Genomic DNA, 16,073 nt, shown 5'->3' with positions numbered 1-16,073 from the left:
AAATCAGTTAAAACCTACTCGAGATAGAAGGAAAAACTACAATCTTCACCGTACTACCGAATAGCCAGACTCAAGCTCAATCCGTAAATCCTAACCTGCAATCCCATTTTCCAATTTTTTCATATTTTTTCTCTGACTGGTTTGACCAGTAGTGATATAGTTGCATAGTTCCGCAGGTAAATGAGAAAAACATTGACCAGCCAAGCACTTATCCGATCCTATCTCTGGACCTACTCAACCTATTATGCCCATCTTCAAAAACTGTAGCGCTTTACTCAAGTAAGAGTGCTGACCGACGAAAAAAAAATGTCTTGCAGATTTGACATCTCTAAGTAGACAGAAAAGGTATTCCCTTATATTGAATATCGCTTTTGATGTGTTACAAACGTAATGGTAAACCTCTAAGACCCCTGTACTTCGTACGGATCTAAAAAAAGAATCTATTTACCCTCTAACAGAGACGATTTTGTATCATTTCAAATATGTTAGTGGTAATTGAGCTAGCCTTTTGGATGTTAATTTTTTATTTCATTAATTGAATACCTGTTTGTGAGCCGATTATGTCCGCTTTGATTCCCAGAAGAAATAGGGCATTAGATGAAACAGTTAGAATTAGGTAAAGTAATGGACGACAAGTAAAAATAATCAAATTTGCCATTTTATTTATTTATCGTATGGCCTCGTTACAATCAATCAATTAAAAGAAACTAAGCAAAAACATAGAACAACAAAAGGAGAAAAGTTCGTGAATCACTTCAGAGGTTTAAATCAAGATCTGTTAACCATTGAACAGCTCCTTCGTCCAAACAATGCAATCCTCTGATTTCACCGTCAAATTTCCTCAGTGGACATTCATTAACAATATGCAGCATAGACTGATCAGCTGCACCGCAATCACAACCCGCCGATTCAGCCAAATTCCATATTTGTAGCATACGTCCACAATTCCCATGACCGGTACGTATACGGTTCAGTCGGCACCAAGCTTTCCTTGGTAATTCGAAGCCTGGCAGACGTTGCGTTGGATCGGAAACTAGCTCGCTGTTCTGTACATTGACACGGTGCCAAATGTTCTTCCACTCTCTGTCTGGTTGGTATGGACGTTCGATATCGTTAATTGTTTCCCAGGGTGGTTTTCGAGATTCGAGCCGACGAAACGGCAAGTTGCTTAAATCGGCATGTATTGGCAATTCGATCGCATTTTCCTGCTTCGTCCATTCTTTGATGTACGCCTTACGCCTTCTAACTGTAGGTGGTTCGATGTTCGCTAGGACGCTTAGCCATTCAATAGGTGTTGAAGACACTGTCCCAGTAACAATTCGTAGAGCTTCGTTCACTGCAACGTCGACTTTTGTTGCATGTGCACTTTCTGACCATACAGCTGCACAATATTCTGCCACAGAATATACCAGTGCCAGGGCTGATGTTCTTAGGACGTTGGCATCAGCACCCCAGCTAGTACCTGCCAGTTTTCTTAAAATGTTGACTCTTGGCCCAATCTTTGCTACAATACGCTCGCTATTTTCTTTGTAAGTTAGCGATCTGTCCAACGTGAAACCGAGGTATTTTGGAGAAAAATCGTGCTTAACTGTTACTCCATCGAAGATGACATTTAACTTTCTTTGCGCTCGACGGTTGCACAAATGGAAGGCGGTGACAGTTGTTTTGTTGGGATTAGGTCGGAGCCTCCATTTTACAAAGTACCGACGCATGATATCCAGATCGCAGGAGAGAGCAAAATCCAATTCCGCAAATTTCTTGCCTTGCACAGCCAATGCAAAATCGTCCGCGAAAATATACATTCTTGATGACTGTACATCTGGCACATCGCCCACATATAGGAAAAACAGCAGACATGACAGTACAGCCCCTTGCGGTAATCCATCGTTCAGGGTTCTCTTTCTACTCACTTCGTCGTCCAGATAAACGTAGAAGGTGCGATTGCTGAGCATATTGTTTAACAGCGTGTAAAGCGTCTTACACGGAATTATGGAAACGAATTTGTACAACAATCCATGGCGCCACACTGTATCATACGCTGATGATAGATCGATTAATGCGAGTCCTGTTTTCAGATTCCTCTGGAACCCAGATTCAATGTACGTTGTCAACGCTAAGACTTGGTCCACAGTATTTCGATTCGGTCTAAAACCGGCTTGTTTCGCTGGAATGTTTTCGAAGATCTTTGGGCTTATTCGGTTGTATATTGCTCGCTCCAACAATTTGTAGACGACGCTCAACAATGAAATCGGTCTGTAATTCTCCGCTAAATTTGGTTGTTTTCCCGGCTTCAGGATGGCGACTATTTTCGTTTTCTTGAAGGCTGGCGGGATGTTCTTATTCAGCAGTATGTCATTGAGGAAACGGGTCAGCCACTCAACACATTTTGGTCCACAATTCATGATGAATTCTGGGTGGATGAAGTCTAAGCCGGCGGCTTTTCCAGACTTGAAGTACGAAATGGCTTTAACAATTTCGTCGGTGGTAAAAGGATTAGAATAATCGCTGCTGTGACACAATTTTTTCCATGCGTTGTAAAGATACAATGACAGACTATATACCAAATCCTAAAAAATCTTTCCAATACCAGAAGTTACATAAATAATAATCTCCTTCTGGTTCGCCATACATATCAAAACATTCAAAAGTTTACCATACAAATCCATGAAAATATTCTGAGTTCCCATTTTAAAATGAATTCCCCTCAAACGCACCGTTCCACTGCTATGCACACCCACACGCGCAGTTCTCTATTTCTCTCTATCTCTCCTATCAACCTCTCTCCATGCGAACAACTCAGAAACACGTCAAATCTAGCATCCCTCCGAAAACCACCCTCAACGAAAACTCTGAACCAACAAAAATCTCACGGTCGTCAGTCGTAAATGATCTCTTTTGCGGAATACTTACGCTGGACAGCTAGACGCGTTCCGTTCTAACTATATCATCTATTTCAACTAAAAACAACATAGAACAGAAAAATATTAGCCTAACCTAAAAATCCGGAAATTGTAATAAGTTTGAAGTGAAACGAACTCATATAGTGGCAGTAACCGCAATGCGTACATAGGACATTGAAAGTATTCTCTTGTTTATTTCTTTCTTTTTTCTCCATGCATAACATTTTTGTTGGCTGTGAATCAATTGACATCGTCTACATTTCGCGACGATATAAACAATTTTGTGTTTGAGACACCAGACATTATGTTACAACAAGAAGTTTAAAAGACTTGTGAAAAATAAGAACGTTTACCGAGTTGGATCCGCGTATGAGAAAATTTCGCTAAAAGCTTTTCTTTTGCGAAAGTTCTTCAAACTGAAAAAAAATGCAGTGATAGCTTCCGATTCAAGACTTCTCTAGATGCAAAGAATTTTTTTTTGCAGCTAAGAGAAATATTCTAAAGTTTTTAAGTGCTTTTCGTAGAAAAGTTTATATTTTCCATTTTCCGTGTGTGTTGTTCTACTTATATACTTGTTTGTTTCGACTCTCTTTTTTATTCTTAATTTTCTCGTGTTTCTTACGTTTGTGCACACGATTTTCGTATACAAAAAATTTATGTGAAATTTGCTTCTCGAGCGTATAAGAATTCGATTCACTAATTTAAAGCAAAAAATACGCGAAAGACGATACGGCTAAAATATAAATGGGAAAATGCACATTATCGCACACCGAGCTGCAATATAATACACACACGGGCATATAAGTACTTAAATGGCGAAAATTATGTGTTGTTTATAAAAGCTTTTCTCCGGAAATAACAAAAATTGGATAATTTACAAGTGAAAAGGGTGGTTTCGGTTGCGCTCTAAGGTAACCAAAAAAGGTACGTGTATGAATAAAATAAACCACATAAATTGCCAGTAACTTGTACCACACCACACATATCTATCTATACATATTATACACTTCCACCCATAGAATGAATGGCTGCTTTACGCTGTCGGAATTAAAAGAAAAATGTTATTATTATTTTGTAACAATTTCATTACGTGCCTGGATGTACTTAAACACGGAACTCTCATTAAAAAAACATTTTTACATTGTTGACATTTTTCTTGTGCCCAGTTCGTCGAAAAACCGTCACCCGTAATACCCGATTTAGTGTTGAAAACTATAATGTAATATAATAACTTGCACTTATTGAATTAAATTGCAGCCATTCTTTACTTATTTTTTTGAGGTCATTCACGTCAACCGAACTTATTTTTCTATATTTTTTTAAATTGAAAATAACCATAAATTTCGAGCCTTTGTCCGATAAATTTTCCGTTACTTAACCAAATACACATATATGCCGCTTTATAGCACATGAGTTAAATATATTATATGGATTACAATGTTCACTATAGGAATATGGAATATATTAGGGTGGGTCGTATTTTCATTTTGTTTTTATTTTAAAAGGCCTGGACCCAGGCTGTACTTAGAATTGACCAAGGAATCCGAAACAGCAAAAAAAATCAAATTTTGTTTTTTGCTTGCATCTAGGCAGATTTTGATTTTCGGGGTAGTAGCATAAAATTGCACCCATTGTTGACTGATATCTTGGGCATTTGGGAACAGAAGGCATTACTGCTAACTGTAGCTAATAGCTGAGGAGTCCAGCTATGAAATACCATAAGAACGTTGTTGACCTTCGCCTTCACTCGGGCAGAGTAACTCTGTCAGTGTTCCCGACTAAGACTTTTCGACAAAAAATGTTAATTTTATTTGCAAATAAAATCATGCCATAATACGTCGTGTGAGGTATGTCTGAACAGGTAATCTCATAGAGAATCCATTGCAGAGAAGTTTGTTAAAAACGAGTTGAAAAAACTCAGAGGAGCTCTGCTTTCGAAGCCCAAAGTTGGCAACTTTTTGTTGGAGTGAAAAAGTGAAATAAGACATACCTCACACGACGTATTATGGCATGATTTGTTAGCAGTAATGCCTTCTGTTCCCGAATACCCGAGATATCAGTCAACAATGTGTGCAATTTCACGCTACAGCCCCAAAAATCAAAATCACCAAAATTTTTGATTTTTTTTTGCTGTTTCGGATTCCTTGGTCAATTCTAAGTACAGCGTGGGGCCAGGACTTTTAAAATTAAAAAACAAAATGCAAATACGACCCACCCTAATATATAAACAGTTTGAAGCAAAATGTTATACGTATAGTACACTATGCCTATATAAGTCTGGTTACCATTTGCATAATGATGAGAATTCTGGTTGTGGTATTTAAGTTTTCTATTTAAACAACATGAGATTATTTGAATTAGATTTCCATCAATAGATAAAACGATTCTGCGATAAGCGACAGTTTTGAACGTTGGAAATACTTACGGTTTACTTACTCAGGCACGCATAAAACATCAATCAATCATTCGCATATTTTAGGAATCTAACGAGAAAACTCGATTATTTTCTTTGACATTCCATCATTGTCACAAAGATAGCTCGAACGATAAGGGTATATCTCTCTTCCTCACCATTTTAGAGCATTTAAATAACACTTTTAACTCAGGATCAACCTAATTTGACTTTGTCATTGATCTTGATAGACCAGTTGAACAAAAGCTGTGAATTTCCCAGAAAACTTCATCTTGCTTCTTGCATTTTAAACCATCGACAATATCCATAATGGTCCCGATTGTATTTATGCTATTTCCCATTACTATTCAATATAAAACGTTATTGAATATTATGCACCTGTGTCCAAATGTGGACACAAGTGCATATCATTTTGTATGTGTCAATGCAAAGATAAACCCAAACTCCCTCTCCGAGCCGATGCGTAATGTTAGTCATACCACACAGAGACATATAAAACGATTTTACTACCAACCCCATGCGAAAGTTGCACATTCCATAGCAATTTGTCTCCTGCGAAAATGGTCCCCTACATGTTCGGTTCATTAATTTCACTTTCCCATGTGTAAATAAACTTTCGCATTGGTCAGTTAATAAAACTGAGTAAATTGAATGCTTCTACGTACTTCATTATTTCGGAAACAAGTTTGTGATACTCGCAAACTCATACATGTATTTTTGACCAAATTGTTTCTACAAGTGTAGTTGTGTGCCTCGGCTTCGACTCGGATATACATACACTTGTCGAAGCTTGTTGCTCAAAAACACACTTTCTTGAGTTTGCTCTTATCAAAGAATGGTTACTTAAATAATGAATTACCTTTGCAGCATCCAATGTAACCTACTATTATGCGCTTTACAGCGTTTTACATTCGCTTCGCTCATATCAACTTGGCATTTACATTGCTTCGCTCGTCAAACCTCCACACTTGTCAAAATACAATTTTTAGAAGCACGTACGTGTTGTACTGTTAATAAAGTAAAGTCAATGTCATTTTTATTCACAAAATAACCGGCATATCAAGGCAGTAATTGAAAATGGTCGCAGGTGGTTTAACTGAGATGACGGTACCCATCAAATAATGTCAGCATGGTTGACATATCTTCTTTTATAGAAGATAGAAATCGGTGCGACTTCATTCTATGTTATCTTTTTCTATTTAGCAATTTTCTAAATTGCTTACCGTGCTTCTCGTAACTACCTTCAGCTAATATTTTCTTCATCTGAAATATAGATATAACACGGTCACGAAATAATGTCTCGGTAGAAGTGTATTCAATATGCAAAAGAGGCAATCGAAAAAGAACCAGTGACAGTGATACACAGATGGTAAAATTGAAATAACGACGGATAAAATGTAAACTAGATCTGATGAACGATTTGACATTAAATTTAAATTAAAAAAATGAAGGATGAAATGTTGTTGTCGCCTTTTTACGCATTTGCACCATTGTTTTGTTACATATCCCCCCTTACTGTCGTTATTCCAAAGGTAGATTGAAACTCAAGAGACCATGCAAAATGTTGGAAAAATGAGCATGTACATCAGGTGTTCATTAGGCGTGAAATGGTATATTACGTATCTGCTTGTAAATTTGTTGTTTTGGCATGTGTGAGGGTTGCGGAACGAGCCGAGAACGAGTAAAGGTTTTACACAAGACAAAAAAATAATTTACAAGTAATTACGTGAGTTATTTTAAATGCTAGAGGGTGTTAAGTGCATTTTAACTGTCACAAACAGTGATGTAAAGGGCATGATGGCATGTAAAATTTTTGACAGATGGATTATACCATATCACTGTCAATCAGAGAGTGCTTTGCTCATACATTTTGTATAAAAAAATTTCAAACATTTTGTACATTTTGCTTGAGTCTTTTTTTTTCGATAATTTTTAGACATTTTTCATGAACTCTGTGTACTCATCGGAACAGAGAAAAAGTTGACGTTAGAAGAGAAATTAAGTCATTGTTGAACGAGAAGTTCAGGGGATGGTATCCCAAAAAAATGCTTTTCATTTGTAGATGAAAAACAACTAGAGAGAACTTTCATTGACAAAAGCTATTACTGAAGCTGTGATGCATGACTCAAATGGGTGCTCGTGTACTATTGTCACTAAAAGTGGTAATAAAAAAGACTGCGAGATCAGAATAATAATAATGATTGGTAAAATTATTGCTTCCTCTAAAGCGAATGAACGGTAACCCTAAAAAATGTTCGGACCATTCATCCTAAAAACTCTCTCAGAATGCGGCTTTACGTTACACCTGTACTCAGACAACGTAGGATGAGTAATTCATATTGTAATCCGAGGAGAACGAATGCCTAGTTTTGACGGAAATGACATTTACTTTTGAGAAACGGACTGTGTTGTTTTCCGAAACATTTTCAATTTATATCCTGAAATAGATCGAACAAAAACGTGAAAAATTTGTTTTAATATTTTATTAAGTGAACGATTTTATCGACGGAACACATAAAAGATGCTCGGTACTCTATTCGCAATTTATTCTCATACTTTCGGGGAAAACCCCTTGTATAAATCACGGGTTGAATTTTTCCTTTATCTCGGTGAATTCAATAGATTCTCATATATATAAATTATGTACGGTGTGAAACAGTTTGGTTTTTACTATATAAATATATGCTACATACGTATACCTACATGCACACCTTCACTACATAAAGAAAACCTTAAAATTTGTCATAGCATAAAGGAAAAGTTTTCGGTGAAAATCCCAGAAAATGTTTGAGATCCAGATAATATACACAAGTGAAATGAAGGTAATTTAATGATTATTTTTGGTCTTTCCAAACGGAAAACACGTTAAAATCGTTTCCATTCATCGGTAATGAAAGGACTTTTACCAAATAAAAATTTCTGCATAATTATTTTTTCATAAAATAGTGCTTGTTAGGACAAAAGTTCATTCAAATAATAAATTTCATTGAAATTTTACCATTCGGTTGAAGCAATAACAACGAATAAAATTAAAAACTTTTAAATGTCGTGTTCATTTTCCACGTTCATCTCTTTCTGTTCGGGGAAAAATAATTTTTATGCATTTCGTACCATCTATCTGAACTCCCAGCAGGAATAATAATTAAACAAAAACTTTAATTTTAATTGGGCAATTAACAAATTGCATGCGTCCAATTCTAGCGAATTTATTTTTCTCGTTTTTTATTTATTTTTTGTGTGCTAAATTTGTTATAATAATTCTCGGCATGATATTTTATATTCACCAGTGCATCAGGCGGTTTCGATGACTTTTTTTTAGATTATTCGATCAATTTATCCCCCATGGAACGATTAAAGTGTTTATCTGACATGAAAAATTACATTTTGCTAGCAGTATCCTTTTTCAGGTTTTTTTTCTCTCCCACACTCTCTCTCTCTCCTTCTGACGATATATTTTGAACGAATCAATTTTTGTTTTTCTATATCTGACGATTTATATAGCTATGGATTTTCAACCCCGTACGAAGTACAGAGAGCTTTTTGGTTTATTATATTGATTGCAGCATTGCGATTTTCAAGTTACGGACAGTGAGTTGAACATCAGTAGCTGTTTTTCAGATGGGTATCGTATATCGTAATGATAATGACTCAGTTATTATTTAAAAAAGAGAATGATTTGATAATTAATACCAATCATTAAAGATGAAATATAGGACGAAGATATCGACTCTTGCAATCATAATTGTTGGTTTTCATTTGTTGAATGATTATTGTAAATTCAGATTCTGTTGAAAGTCAGAAAAAGAAATATTTCACCCAAAAAGGTTATATGGTGGGAAAAATGTAGTATTCTACGTATGAGTAAAGTCTAAATGCACATTTCTCAATGATTTTGACAGTCAATGAGATAAATGAGGAATGGCAGTCTGTTGTGGATATTTTTTATCATTTTTTGCGTGAGTGCGTAATTTATGAATGGCTTTCCATTTAACTTCTTTGATTTCGCCAAAGTAAAGGCAGAAGCGAATTGACAATACTTTCGGTCAACATATTGATACCTGGATGCTTATTTAGTTCTAAAATTTTAAACACAGTTATAAGTTTAGTCGATAAGGGAAGGGATTTGTTTCTATGGAAACGTTTACCTTGCGGGTTGGGCAAATCGAGTGATTGGAAATTGTTGGGGGCATCGAAAAAATAGGTTCTAGAAGAAGAGACAAAATTTTCGGCCGCTCTCGCCTCCGCCTCGCCTCTTTAAAGTTCCAGCGCAGAGGTGATTTTGTCGAGTGATTTCTCCGGCTGTGTGGCACGTAGAATACCTTGTGAAAGCTCAAATGAAAGGAAAAATTTTCCGCGATTTTCCAATTTGCCTAGAGATTTTTCAGTTCTTCTCGAAAGTTGACTCTCATTTTTAAGGTTAAAGTTAAATATTTTTTGAACTGAAATTTTTGGAGTCAAACTTTGTTCACCAATAATGTTCTACGTTTCCTTCTACACAATTAAAAAAAAACGATTTTTTGACTTTCTTAGGTGCGATTCTACATGCAATTTTCCACCGATTTTCGCGGATTATTTTTCTCGTATACAGATAAATGCTTTTTGTACGATTTACGGAGTTGTGTGCGTCAGAGAGTGGCGTGTGATAGCTCAAATTGAAGGTATTGGTCTCTAGTATTGTCAATTTTCATCTGAATTTTCCGAGTTTTTCCTAAAATATACTACAAATATGAATATTTTGCTTGCAGATCAAATATTTTCAACCGGATTTTTCTGATTCTTTTCATTTAAAAGATGAATAATTGATTAAGAGGTATCGATACTTAGCTAAAATTGTAGCCTACATTTACGTGTATCTTTTTTCATTTTCATCATATCATATGTATATGTACGACCGCAATACCGACCACGAATGCTTTAAATAAAAATTAGTTTTGGTTGTAGTCGTTTGGCCAGCTCTGAGAAAAGTCAGCAGTTGAACGAAATTTTCATAAACTGCTCAATTTTCTCAGCGTTGGTCAAACTGCTACAACCAAATCTATTTTATATGTTATAAAAGCCATATAGCCGTACCGTATTGCTTTTGTGTTTTTGCTGTTAACTAGCTTTCGAGAGCTTTGACCTTTTTTGCATTCCACTGAAATATTTGGCCTTTCCAATGGAATTCAACAGAAGCCTAAAGCTTTCGAAAGCTCTTCAACGCACACAAACGATGCTACACGACAGTTCATACGTTGGTGTACTTAGATTTTTGTTCCAAGCATATCCTTGAATTTGTGGCTCGAAGTTCCAAAGAATCAAGCTACCTAAAAGTTGGAAAGTACTGAGAATTAAAGCATCTGAAATTGCTGCCAGCTTAGCATAAAAAGCATAAAAAGAATTTGTGTACTCGGTGCAAAACTGACAAAAATGCAAACCTTCGCTTTTGCAGCTTTTGTGATGATCCTGTACCTGAATCTCAATAACAGAGAAGTAATAAAGGATCAATCTAGTTGCTAACAATATCGATTGTACCCTGCCCCTGATTCAATTTTTAAAAAAAATTGAGACTAAAAGTTGGGAAACCTCACTTAGTGGGTTTTTAATGTAATTGAGCTGTAATGGAACTATATCAACAAATTTACGATCTAAAATAGCCTAGTTTGACTAAGTACTCACATTTGGAATTAGTTTTCAAAAACGTGTGCAGCACTTAAATCGGCTTATTTCATTCGGTTTATTTTCAGTGGAATCAATTTGACTATTCGACTAAATTTCCAACTTCAATGCGATAATATTCAAATTTACAAATTTAACGAAATTTATTAAAATTAATTTTAGTTAAACTGGTCGTATTACCGAAAATTATTTGAAAATAACCCCAAAGTGGCGTTATTTTGATTTGATATCAAAATAGATACGAATTTCGTATTATAGAGGTAATTTGATGGAAAAAAAAGCGAAACCGATGTTATATTATTCCGTTTCCAGTCCATTCAATCCCACTCATGAATATCGAATACTTCTAATTATACATATTTTGTCAAGTGAATGCGCGTGGCTATTCATTGTTAATAAACTATAAACATTATACCAACGACAGAAATCCGATTGTACACAGTACACCTACCGGTATAAAGGTTTTTGTTCTTCCCTCTTAATCGCAGGCCATACTGTGACTACACATAAATAGTAATGTTAAAGTTAGCCCATAGAAAATTTACTGTCCAGCTGTTTGAATTCACATAATGTTAACTTCCATACTAAATGAAAATGAGGAATATCAACGAAAAGATTTGCCCAATTTATTTTTACTCCGTTATGCGTAAAACATTAGTCCGTCCCACAGTGCTGCTGATAATAATAACATAAAAATTCGGTTTTTTCCCCTGGATATTAAACAATTCTAATTTTCACACTAAATTAGCTTTTCCATTCGGTGTTCTTATGTATTAATGGTGTATACATATACCAGCTCAGTTTTTTTCTTCTTCTTTTTTATGGACTTGAGATGTAACTTTTGCGTCCAACACATAAAAACCAGAGAACCAGAGCACAAAATCCAATATGCTTTATAAATACATGGAGTACGGGTAGAAAAAAAATGGAGAAGGAAATGGGTAAAGAAATGCCATTAGGTTTAAGCTTTATGTTTGTGTATTCTACTCAGCCGAAAATAAATAGTTTGATGACAAGAGTCACGTCAAATTTAATTGATTCTAATGTTTGACGAGTGTATTTCGTTTGTATTTTTATTACGTTACGTAATGCGATGTCTTATACTAATAGACCGGATCAAGCTCATGTATAAGCATACAAATTTGAATATTAGTTTGTCATTGCCTTAACAACAACTACAACAAAAACAAAATATTTCTCTTCCATTTTTATGGGATTAATATATCTTCATTTTTGTACATAAAGCAGAAAAAAAAATTCCCAGACAAGACATTGACTAAACATAATCCAATTCTTATGTTATAAGATGATAATAGAGATGTTATACTATATGGTATAATCCTATTCACATCCTATTCACATGAAATAGATGAAAAAAAAAATGTTCAAAAGTTTTCATTTGAAAAGTTTTTGGGGTTTTGTTTGTTTGTCTAATATCTCATGGGATATATTGTTGAAAATCTCGTAAAAGTAACAAACCTCCGCCATGAAATAATCGAATTTTTGGGATAGTTTATTCGATTTATGTAATGTAGATGTTTGACAAAGCAAAATCCGTAAAATGTATTGTACGCATTACACTCCAATTTGATCGTTTTTCCGTTAATTTATTCGGCGAATAAATTCATAAATAAATAATGGTTTTTAAATACATCAAAAGCATTGCACGGGCAAAGGAATTATATTGTAAAATTTGCATAAAACCTATATCCTTCTTTAATTTTCCAAATTTAATTTTTATTATCTTTATTCACGATCTCATCCATCTTTTACCAATTTATTGTTATCCGATATATATCTGCGCGATAACCATTAAGTATATAAAATTATCATAAAATAGCAATAAACGTTTATGCTGATACAGAGCGTATAATATCATTCAATCGAATAACCGCGTCACGTCACTGCATTATTTCGATTTTAGTGTGCCAAAAAATTTTCAACATTTTTTCTCCCCAACGATATAATTCATTGCATGAGTCTGGATATTTTAAAAACTGGAGTGAGAATTAGTTCAGTGCGGATTGGAGATTTTCCAATTTGATCTTGATGACAGAAATACAACCTGATTACCTGATGTAATAATAGTATATTATGCATCGTGTTGCAGAAAGTCAATTTTTGGTAGCACTGGTCGTAAGTTTTCCATGCGAACGAAGCGAAATGTACACTTTATTTTCTGAAATAGACAAACGTCAAAATAAATCGAAGAATCATTTCCACCGACATTTGAAAATTTGATTAATCATCGCGTCAAATGAAATGATGGGGAAAATAAGATGAAATTTCATTTTCCGGAAAAATTCCCCATTTCATTTCTATTGGCGATCACGAAATCTATCCTAAATTGTTGTAGAAATTGAGAATACAGCTATCAATACTATGTTTTCCCTTTTTTAAACTATATTTTACAAATTTTATTTAAATAGTTAAATGCAAAAAGAACATCTTGTAGCTATTAGAGAAATCGATGTTTCGCTGAAATTATGCGAAAAAAGATTTTACTAGATTTTTACGATATGATCAAGAATACAGTTATATACGCCCAAATGTAGACATTGTCTAGTAGACAACAATCATACACTGCATTTTTCTCATAATTCGCTAATGCAACACATCCCCTTTCTGCATTTAACTTTTCATTGGCTTAATACCAGTCATGTGAGCGAGATAGCTAAATAGTCAAGCCATCTCCTGGCTATCGAGTTTGGCACTGTGATAAACTGTGATATTTTGATTTAGATGTTTTGCTTTTTGACGTTTTTTATTTATTCCATTGCATTGTGTCGAAATAGTACATTTCGTACCTAGGTCTAAAAGTCTTTTTTAGCGTGTGAGAGGTTTCCACAGAGCCGAAGGCGAGTGGATTCAAGTGGTCAGCTAGGGTGCAGCTTTTCAAACTTTAAAAATGTCTTTATTTTGTTATGGAATATAGTTTATTAAAGAAATGCACTACTAGTGCATAGGCAGAAGAAATTTTTTTTGAAAAGAAATAAAAAACTTCCAATGATTGAACTTAAAAAAGTAGGACTATTTACACATTATTAATTATACACCCGTTGGGATCACGGCGAGCGACTATAAATCCATTTGATTGAAATCTGGAACATCACGATGAGCTGGTCTTGTTTGTTTTGACATAAACTTAGACCGTTGAGTAGATCTTCCATTATAGAACCAATGTCTTCGATCTTAAATTTTTCATTGTTGGCGCGATTAGCAAATTCTCCCTCAGTTTTATTGGAGTTGTATTTGAAGATACTTGACTTGATACTTGGTGCTTGCAGTGTTTTCTTGCAGTGGTTTTTTTTGGACAGTAGTTGATTTAATCTCTAAAGTTGGGAAGTTTATATGGTTTTTGACCGGAACATTTGATGGCTTAGTAGAACAATTGTTTGACGATGCGAGTTTTTTCTTCATAAGAATGAACTCCTTACGCTTCGAAAACTCAGGTGATTTTGATTCATGATCTCCTTTGCAGTTGACACATTTTTTAATTGGGCTGTTGCACTGATCTGCAGGGTGGTCGAGTCCACAAATAACACATTTAATATTCAGATTACAATCCCTCATACCATGGCCGTAACGTTTGCATCGTCTGCACCGCGTGACATTATTTGACTTCCTTAGAAAAGGGCGCCAATTCGGAATGGTGTAATCAATTCAAACTTTGTTGAGGTTAGCTACATTAATTGAACGTTGTTTGAATGAGACTAAATAGCCTCAATACGAACAACACACACTCTACGGATAATAGCGGCAGAGTGAAATGACCCAAAATTATAAAGGCTAAATTTGAAGTTTTAGGACAAAATGATGTATGGACGACTTGTTCATTATCAAAAGTAAGGGGCACCTTCCATACATTACTTTTCGATTGGGAAGAAATAAAAGCGATAAATCTAAAATAAGAATTGATCACTTGAAAATTAAAATGATTGCAGGAAAATAAGAATGTGATCACAACCAGTTTTTCAAATATAACACTACGAAATAAGATTCTATCAACCTAAAATAAGAAGTGATCACAAGTAGTACCTACCACCCGCTAAATCAAATGTGATCACTAAAAATAAAGAATTTGATCACTAAAAATAAAGAATTTGATCACTAAAAGTAAAGAATTTGATCACTAAAAGTCCGAACGAATACACATAAAAAGCGTTTTAACACGCCGAGCGATCCGGCCCATTGCCCCGGAGCGAAGCGGAGGGCCGCAATGCGAGCCGGGCGCCGGAACGGTGTTGGTAACTTAGGAGTTAATTTTTTCTCTCTCGCATCGTCTAATAATTAGTCTGTGTAATTCATTGCACATAAAAAGCGTTTTAACACGCCGAGTGATCCGGCCCATTGCCCCGTAGCGAAGCGGAGGGCCGCAATGCGAGCCGGGCGCCGGAACGGTGTTGGTAACTTAGGTGTTAATTTTTTTTTCTTTTGCATCGTCTAATAATCAAACAGAATAATAGATAGCATATCCTTATTTCTTGCAATCAAATTTTTTATTTTGCACGATCATTTCTTTATTTTTTGTAATCAAATTCGTATAATTGTAGATCATTTCTTATTTCGAGACGATCATATGTTAGTGGTAAAATTGCATATATTTAGTGATCAAATTCTTATTTTTTGGTGATCAAATTCTATTTTTATTGCTATCATAAAAAAATTGTGATCATTTCTCTTTTTCTAGTGATCATTTCCTATTTTCTTGTGATCATTTCTTATTAAATAGCTATCACTTTAATTACATGCCTTTTCGATTGGACCACGGGAACCACCTGGAACCACTTGCAAAAATCAAGCAAAATTTCGACTCTGCCGCTATTATCCGTAGAGTGTGTGTTGTTTGTATTGAGGCTATTTAAATGAGACGATGTACGATCCATCGTTGTCAATTTTTTTGTTTTTGAGTAGAATTTCTCTCACTGGTTCTATCTGAAAACTCATTTAAATTCAATTGTTTTTACCTTTGTTTTGCAATTTGATTTCTTCTTATTATTTTTTGTGAATCTAACTTACTGACGGCACAGTTTTGTACAACAAGAGAAACTACCATACGATAAATAAATACAAATTTTACTAAGGACAATCCGAACATGAAGAAC

The 16,073-nt window shown here is 34.9% G+C and overlaps 1 protein-coding gene across 2 annotated transcripts in view; it reads left to right on the top strand.

The window, feature by feature from the left end:
- The first annotated feature begins 2,884 nt into the window (after positions 1-2,884).
- LOC119071164 (lachesin-like) overlaps positions 2,885-16,073 on the top strand; it is an 88,517-nt gene continuing 75,328 nt past the window's right edge. For both annotated transcript variants that reach the window (XM_037175934.1, XM_037175925.1), the window contains exon 1: positions 2,885-3,824. The gene's annotated coding sequence lies outside the window, so the exon portion shown is untranslated. The remainder of the gene's footprint in view (positions 3,825-16,073) is intronic.

Source organism: Bradysia coprophila, chromosome II, assembly GCF_014529535.1.
Source record: "Bradysia coprophila strain Holo2 chromosome II, BU_Bcop_v1, whole genome shotgun sequence".
Lineage (NCBI taxonomy): Eukaryota > Metazoa > Arthropoda > Insecta > Diptera > Sciaridae > Bradysia > Bradysia coprophila.
The sequence above is the reverse complement of the archived record's forward strand: the minus strand, read 5'-3'. Positions and strand labels throughout refer to the sequence as shown.